Source organism: Leptonychotes weddellii, chromosome 1, assembly GCF_054177405.1.
Source record: "Leptonychotes weddellii isolate Sample4059 chromosome 1, ASM5417740v2, whole genome shotgun sequence".
NCBI lineage: Eukaryota > Metazoa > Chordata > Mammalia > Carnivora > Phocidae > Leptonychotes > Leptonychotes weddellii.
This window is the reverse complement of record NC_138369.1, coordinates 141725749-141734984: the sequence shown is the minus strand read 5'-3', so window position 1 is coordinate 141734984 and position 9236 is coordinate 141725749. Positions and strand designations below refer to the sequence as shown.

The window sequence follows — 9236 nt, the reverse complement described above, 5'->3', positions numbered from 1 at the left end:
TCCAAAAAATCTGTGTTTGGATAGAATTTTAGGCCTAACCAAGCCTTCTTGCAGCCAAAGGGCCCATTTTAAAAGACTCATCTAATTACATTATCCTGAGGGAGGGTTTTAAATGCACTGTCATTTATACAGAAAACAAAGTATTACTTTGATGAGAAAGGAGAAAGTCACTGAAGACAAAGGCAGAAAAACATATCCAAATTTACTATTAAACAGTGTAAGCTACGGAAAACAACAACAACAAAGTCTTTTCTACTTATATTTTTCTTTTCTAAGCTTACAAATAGAGTAAGAAATTTTCTTTTTTTTATTTCTGCCCCTCTTTAATATAATTTTCAGTTATTTAACTTCAAAAGAAAAGGTATATAAAATATAAGGTTTTTTTGAGAAAAAACTTAGATATAATTGAATTAAAAAGTGAATAGCTAAAACTTCTCCTCTACGTGAATTTTATGGTGAATATAACTTGAATATCACATCTTAAGATATTCTTAGTACAGCTACCTAGACTAGTAGCCAAATTTTCCCTAAAAGGTAGCCATATATGTGAAGCTATTCATTCAGTACCAAATATATTTTTTTGGTAGTATCATTGTTCAATATAATAGCTTAGAGTAATAGTACTACACTTGATCTTAGCCAACAGGCCGAGAAGCGATAGTAGAATGCAATGCTATATAATACTTAGTCAAAGATCCAGATATATCAGAATTTTGTCCCAGTAGTCACCCACCACTATAGGAGGGTGACAGATCCATTTAGTCAACACGTATTTGTTGAGCACCTACTATTTGCCAAGTTCTGGGGATACAGTAGTGAACAAAACAAATCACATTGCTGCTTCCACAGAACCAACAATCTTCTCCTTGGAGTGACAGATCATAAACAAATACATCAAATAAATATTTAATGTATCCGATGGCAGAAAGTATGGATATGAAAAATTCAGTTAAGGGATGAGAAAGAGTGGAATATAAGTGGACAGGTAATGGTCTTCTATTTTTATAAGCTGGCCAAGTTAGGAAGGGCCTCTCTGAGGAGATAACAGTTGCACAAAGCAGAAAATGAAATGAGGGAAGAAGCTTTATGAACGTAGGGGTTGGGGCCGAGGGGTGAGTAAGTGAGGGGGAATTGAAATGATGAAGTATTAGTAGCCAGGAGCCAGATCACCAAGCGCTGTGTAAAACAAGCGAAATCCTTTGGATCCATTCTGAGTGAGACAGAGAACATTAATGTGTTTAGAGCAGACATGACATGGGTTTTTTTAATGATTACTCCAGCTGCTGTGTTAGTGGCAAAGTTGGAATAAGGACACCAGGTAATAGCCCAGGACTATTATAATAGACTATTATATTATATTAGACGATTACAATAGACTATTATAATAGCCCAGGCAAGGTGTGACAGAGACTTGGATTAAGATGGTAGATATGGATGGGGTGAAAACTGGTCAGATCTGGGATATCTTTAAAGGCAGAGTCAACAGGGCTTACTTAAGGATTAGATATGGGGTGTGAATGTTAAGGAGGAATTTGGATGATTCAGGGGTTTAGGCTCGAACACTAGAAGAATGAAAGCTCAGCAGAGAATATACTTAATGGCAAGGGGGAGAAAATATACTTTATTATTAATGGAAATCTTGACTTCTTGGGGGACTCCGTCATATCCATTGAAGGAAATAACTGGCCAAAGAGAACAATGTCCTGAAAGAATGAAGGCCATTCCCAGGAGAGTAGCCTGCAAGAGGTAAGCAGGACATCTGTGGGATGTCCAGATGCTCATGGGCCGCCTTCATGTGGCCTCTAGACAACGGACCCCTCGGCATCAGACATTCTCAGATGCAGGTCCGAGCTGGAGATAAGAAAGCTGGAGATAAATGGAAGGTGCCACGTGGTAATAGCTGATAGAGCTTGGGCATGATGATAAAACACCCCAGGGAGACTACAGAAAGAACCATGAGAAGTCTTGCAGGGGCTGGAAGGTTCTGCAGTGCCACGTGTAAAAAAGAGACATCAAAACACAGTTAGTGTAATATTTATTTCATTCAAATAGAGTTCAGCTAACCTAGGATTTCTTACACATTCCTTTGGTTTCAGAGACTTCATAAATGAGAAATGGCACATTGCTTCCCTCACTGCCATGTTTCACGAGTGAAACGTTTTGCAATTAGTTTCCCGTATTACAATATGGAAAATAAAGGTTGTAAAGTGGCGCAAAATGGCATTTTAAATATCTGAAACCTGTCTTTTCATATGATTTTATCAATAACATATATATACATATACAGCTATAAACATAAATCAGATTTCTATGTGATTTTTACTTTTGATATTTCTTATGCAAGCTACTTGTGATTTTCTACAAGCAGATGTATAGTCGACCAAGCCTCATTTGAACTAGGTATGCGCTAAGATGTAGTACATCTTTATATGTAAAGTATACATAGTGCATGCTGCAAATGGTATTTTAAATCACTACAAATATGGTGAAGGAGAGATAAGAGGATTTTCATACCATATCTAGGAATATAAACACCTCTTCTCTGAATATACAATATCAACTGTCAGTGAGAGCTGATGATTATTTATATAATAAAAAAGATGCATCTTGGCTTTTGTGATATACACAGCTATTTTTCTCAATTATTCTTGCCATGTCACCCATCATACCAAGAACTACCTCAGAGATAAGAAACAATGACCATTTTCTTCTAGGAACAAAGTGAGAATTACTTTGTTTCATGATGTGATTTTTCTTTCACAGTTCTGAAAGCCTTGTTGGTGTGGAGGAGTTATTTCTTAAAATCTTCTTCACACCAAAGATAGAGTAAAAAAAGAGAGAGAAAGAAGCATCAATATAGTGCTATTTTCATATTTTAAAGGAGCACTGAAGCGAAATTACAATCTAAATGTTCAGGACCAGTTTTAAGATTTTAATGATGGAGGCCTAAATGGAAAGCTAAGTTTTGGGTTTAATTCACTTGGATAAGAAAAAGTGAACCCCATGAATTCAGTGAGTGACCATCAATGATTCAATATAAAGCGTTGCTCTTTAGAGCAAACTTACGACAATTAGAAACCCCAGTATATTAAGAACAGCTGCTTATGTGTTTTCCTGGATGATATACTGGTGAGCTTGTCATTGTGTAAAGTAAAATAGAACTATTTTTACAAAATCTATAATTAACCCAAGGGACTTTGCTCCGCATTTATAGCTTAGCAAGGATTCTAAATGGATTTAAACAGTAGGAAAGTGTCGCTGTTGCTTTTCCATGAATAACTCTCGAGGGCTATAATGCACATGAAATAAGGATATCCCTTCTCCTTTCCGAATACTAGCACTGCTTCCAAGATGTGGCGAGATTTTCAGTGAGATAAAAGGACACGCTTCCTTGAATAAAAGACACTTGAAACATGATCTCCATTATAGTAGGGAGCCTGTTGGTCTTGTTCATCACTATATCCTCAGCACCTATCACAGTGTCTGGCACATAATAGGAGCTCCATGAAGATATTCAATACATGATTGAACCTATTTGGGAAAACTGTACATGCTAGCATGGCTGCTAATGCAAGATGTATGACAATGTTAATCCCTAATATATGGGAGTGAGCCGAAAGGGAAGATTATCTGGAAGTGTTGCAGTAATTCTGTCCAGGGCCAATTAAAGAACTTCCTGGGATCTCATTAGAAAGGTAAAATTAATTACAGGAAAAGGAGTCTACAGTTTAAATCTTGATTTAAATCTTAAAAGCATTGGTTTACATCTTAAAAGCATCCCACCCCTAATCTCCCCTTGGGCTTTACCACTGTGATTCACTCTAGGCGACCAGCATCTTCATCTCTTTGCCAGAGGGCTCAGCTGGCTAGCAGATCAGGGCTGGCTTCTTCAGTGTATGAGCACTGCAGTCTTACGGGTTCCTGTCCTCAAGGGAGTGCCATGCTTGGGGTTTCATTCTCCACAGTTGCTATATTGCAATTCTTAGTAAGCATGTCTGAACACTTGGGTTCTGTTAGTGAAGTCCTGTGGGACAATAGAACATCTACAGGAGGCTCAGAGCCTTCACTGAGTATGAGTGAGTCCCCTACCCTGACCCAGTGTTGCTCACTGTCTGCCCATGGCAGGGGCCTGGGCACAAGCTGAGGTGAGTTCTCCCCCAGGATTCAGCTCCTGTTTGCCTGAGGGAACTTGCTTGATAGGTTTCCTTCTCTGTCTCACTTCCTTACTTCCCCACTGGTGCATCCTAACGTCATCTTTCACATCAACCACTTGGATTTGAATTCTTGAGTCTGTTTTTGGAGAAATCCAAAGTAAGATAGATTCATAAGCCAACATTTGAGAGATGTCTAATATCCTTGACTAATTGAAAAATAAGTATCTCCAATAGAGTAGAGTCCTTTCTTCCACAGGCTTCTCTCAATTCAGAGGCTTTGGGGTTTGTGTTTCTGTTTACCCTTTACTATTTAGGATGCATAACCAAACTTAATCATTTCCCTGTTGTTAATTTCCTCCTTCGCTGATTTGTATGCAAAAGGTTTGAGCTCCCCAGGGGTCCCTCCCCACTCTATAATTCTAGGAATCTCTTGGCCTCTTTCGAAAGAAAAGAAAACCTTGTTCTATACCTATTACCACAAGGTACAATAATTTTCTGTGGATTTCTGAATTCTGCTGTGGAGGTATTTGTTTTTGTTAAATATGACCTTCAAATTACAAAGAAACTACACGTCTCTCTGATCAGTTAGTCTGGAAAACAGATATTTTCAACTAAATCTGAAAATGTGACTTCAACATTCCTTTCTGAATTTGGGAAAGAAATTGGAAATACTGGAATGGTATATGAAGTATGAGATTTATTTTAAGAACAAAATACGTTTTGGGGCACCTGGGTGGCTCAGTCAGTTAAGCATCTGCTTTCGGCTCAGGTCATGATCCCAGGGTCCTGGGATCAAGTCCCACGTTGGGCTCCCTGATTTGCAGGGAGTCTACTTCTCTCTCTGCCCCTCCTCTCACTCATTCTCTCGTTCTCTCAATATCTCTCTCCCTCTCTCTCTCTCTCTCAAATAAATAAATCTTTTTTAAAAAAGAACAAAATATGTTTTATGCTTCACTATTTCTAAGTTTTAAATCTTTATTTTAGAATTTTATTTTTTGTACCATGAAACTTGATATTATTATTATTATTATTATTATTATATGTCCTCAGGCACTACTGCTTTATTCTGACATGAAAGCAAGAGAGTTTGGAGAAGGAGCTCTCAGGGTTTTGGTCAAATCTCCCATTTTGGGAATACCTTGGAGGAAAAAAAATATGATGCTAAAAATTAGGAGTTAATTTCCGCGTGCTCCCTGTTCCCTCCAGTGATTCTTGGAGTCTTGGATAAAAATAGCTGCAATCATTGACAGAAAAAGTTTCCCTCCCTTGCCATGTCTGAGACCTAGTAGTTGCAACATAGATGAAACTAAATTAGGGCTGCTAAGGGAAATTCCAGATCATTCCCGAGATCATTCACAGACGTAAGTACTTTATGCGGACCTTATCTTCTCTATGTATAACCTTGATTACCAAGCCTCTTGACTTGGAGCTATCTGCTTGACCTATCTCCCCTGATTCTTCAGTTTTAACTATCTTTTGTATCTATATCTCAAAAATCCTCTATATCCATCCACTTCCCTGTCCCAAGCCCTTGTCCTGGTGAAAAGTTCACTCATTCATTCATTTGTTCATTCTTTGAACAAGTATTAATTAGTAAGCTACAGTGCGATTCAGTGAACTATAATTCAAGTACATCTGTGGTCTGCAGAACAGCAATATCAACATCACCTAAGGATTCTGTTAGAAATGGAAATTCAGGGTGCCTGGGTGGCTCAGTCAGTTAATCCTCTGACTCTTGATCTCAGCTCAGGTCTTGATCTCAGGGTTGTGAGTTCAAGCCCCACGTTGGGCTCCATGCTGGGTGTGGAGCCTACTTAAAAAAAAAAAAAAATGCAAATTCTTGGTCCCCATCCCAGACCAACTGAATGAGAACGCCTGGTGGGAATCTGTTCAGGTGCATCTAAAAAGCTTAAGATGCACACTGATCTTGGTCTAGATTGGAACCCAATAAATTGCATTTCTAATAAGTTTTCAGGTAATATTGATGCTATTAATCCAGGGGCCACACTTTGAGAACCACTGATCTAGAAGTTCAAATTATTATTCCCGCTACCTAACAAAAGCCTGGAGTCTAAATCTCCCCAAATTATTTTTCATCTTTAACCTCTGCTTTGATCACACCAAACCCAATTTTACTGTGAACGTTTCAGGCCCAACTTGCCAACTCACAGCTTTTCAAATTCGGTGGCAATTTGAGACGCCACCACTGTATCCTATTCATATGATCACTTTCGTTGTCTTCATTTTTGTTTCATGTGCTTTAACTGAAAATTGCACAACATGTTGGACTGGGCACAAATTAGAATTAGATTCCATGAGTTTAAACTATAAATTTGATCACATTACCTGTGTAATTTTCAACAAGTCACTTACCACTTCTGAAACTTATTTCCCTACCTGCACAATGGAGATGAGATGGATTGAAAGATATTATATATTTGAAAGAAGTTAGCAAAATGGTCTGGCACATAGCAGGTGCTCAATAAATGCTATTTAGGGGCGCCTGGGTGGCTCAGTCGTTAAGCGTCTGCCTTCGGCTCAGGTCATGATCCCGGGATCCTGGGATCGAGCCCCGCATCAGGCTCTCTGCTCAGCGGGAAGCCTGCTTCTCCCTCTCCCCCTCCCTCTGCTTGTGTTCCCTCTCTCGCTGTGTCTCTCTCTGTCAAATAAATAAAATCTTTAAAAATAAAAATAAATAAATAAATGTTATTTAAATTGTATATCTTTTTTAAATGCCATCTAATGCCAGGTAATGACATGAGATATGTTAAAATAATCTTTTAATCTTGTATATGTCTTCAGAGTGCATTTAGTTTCATTTAAAAATTGATTTAACCTTATTATCTATACTCTCTTCCTTCTTCATTTTGGTGACCTCTAAGTAGTATAAAAATTCTATTTTCCTTTGATTTGTAAAAATACCTGGAGTTTTTAAAGCAAAGCACACTATTATAGAATGTTACAGTGATAGTTCTAATGTTCAGTTTCCTATATTTCTTTGTCATTTGATGTCAAATAAAAGTCATAGCTAAATGTACCCTAAAATTTCTCATTAGAAAAAAATAGTTCCAGCATTGACTAAGCCTTTCATCTAAGCACATGAAACCCCTTTATAGGCATTAGCAAATTAAGTTTAAAACACCTCCATCGGGAAAGTCAGAATTAGAACACATGGACTAGAACGACATAGGCTAGCTTAAGAAATAGGAGCTCATACTAGATCTACCAGAGTGCCTGAAAAGATTACAACCCAGCCAGTCTGCTAATTCCCATCATTTTAATGACTGACACGGAACTCCAACTTTGAAATGGGTTTTTGTTTTAAATATCATATTTACATAAAAGTAATGCATGCGTATGCTTACAGAAATCAAATAGGACTGAAACGGTTATAACAAATATCGGTAACATCTTTCTCCAACCTTCCCCAACCCCAGGTTCCCTAGAGACAACCTCTTCCTAACTACTAACTTGTGTATTTATAAATAGTAAGCTTATATTGCTACCCTTGATTTGCCAATGTTAGATAGATACTTTTTATACCCTTCTGTGATCAATGAGGAGTCAGCTATTAAGACACAACCACCACGGCACCTCCCCCATTCCTTCCTCTGTGATTATACTGTTGTAATTAAATCACGTAGCAATAGAGTATTTTGAGTATATATAAAATTTCCCTGCAGAGTCAAGTAGGTGTACTATCAAACAGTTGCAGTATGGTTCCATTTCCTTTCATACACAGCCTTTTGGTTTTGCTCCTGGAATTCCTGATTATTTTACTTTGTTCTTGCAACTTCTTCTTACAGCCATCTTTTTTTTTTTTTTTCTGAAGTCCCATCATATCAGGTTCTTATCAAATGAGTCCCTCCTCTCTGTCCTACCCCAACTACAGAAAGTTTCCACATCAACCTTCTGCTTCATTTGGGGTTGCTGCTCTCCAGCATTGCTATCTTGGGACCACCCTCGACTCCTGTCCTGGGTTTGCAACCACCATTTCCTGAATTTTATGTCTTTCTATTTCTTAGTATTGCTGGAGGCACATTCTCTGAGTCTTTGCTGGTTGAAAATGTTTTTCTTCTACTCTCTACCCCACACTTAAAAATATACATATATTTTATTTCTTTATTTGAGAAAGAGAAAGAGAGATCGCATGAGCGGGAGGAAGTACAGAGGGAGAGGGAGGAGCAGACTCCCCACTGAGCAGGAGTCCAAATTGGGGCTCCATCTCAGGACCCTATCTCAGGACCCCGGGGACCATGACCTGAGCCGAAGGCAGACACTTAACTGACAGCCACCCAGGCGCCCCTCTACCCTGGATAGGTAATTTACATAGGCATAGAATTCTAGGTAGAAAATCATTTCCCATCAGGATTTTGAAAGGATTTTTTGTTGTCTTCTAAAGACAGTAAATGAGTGATTATGAATAAACTGACAGATCATGGATTAAACATGCCATGGTCTAGTTTGGTGTTCCCAGGTACAAGCATCTTAAGAATTCTTAAGTGGTAACTGTGAGCATGATTTACTGTTATTCTGCCCCAAGTTTTAGCTGGTGACCCTAGGAGTGGGGGAGGGTGGGAGGGATGGGGTGGCTGGGTGATGGACACTGGGGAGGGCGTGTGCTCTGGTGAGCGCTGTGAATTGTGTAAGACGGATGAATCACAGACCTGTACCTCTGAAACAAATAATACATTATATGTTAATAAAAAAATTTAAAAAATAATAATAGACCTTTACCCAATCTTAAGCTATATTCATCGGTATGTGTGCCGATGGCTCTGTTTTGCTGTTTGAATCTTGGATTAGTTACTAACCAGCTAAATTACGGAATTTTTTGAGCCTCATAGGTTTTCTGTGGGGATTAGCTAAAGTATGAAGATTTCAGACACATAGTAGGTGCTCAGCAAATGGTTACGATTATAGCTATCTATCTTATGAAGAAGAATAGGAATAATAATTCTACTTTTAAAATGACCAAGCATACCGATTTTTGTACAAGAACATTTTTTTATTTTTTTTTTTAAGATTTTATTTATTTATTTGAGAGAGAGAATGAGAGACAGAGAGCATGAGAGGGGAGAG

The 9236-nt window shown here is 38.3% G+C and overlaps 1 pseudogene; it reads right to left on the bottom strand.

Moving 5' to 3' along the window:
- Positions 1-529: 529 nt before the first annotated feature.
- LOC115943927 (U2 spliceosomal RNA) lies at positions 530-659 on the bottom strand (annotated as a pseudogene).
- Positions 660-9236: the final 8577 nt, after the last annotated feature.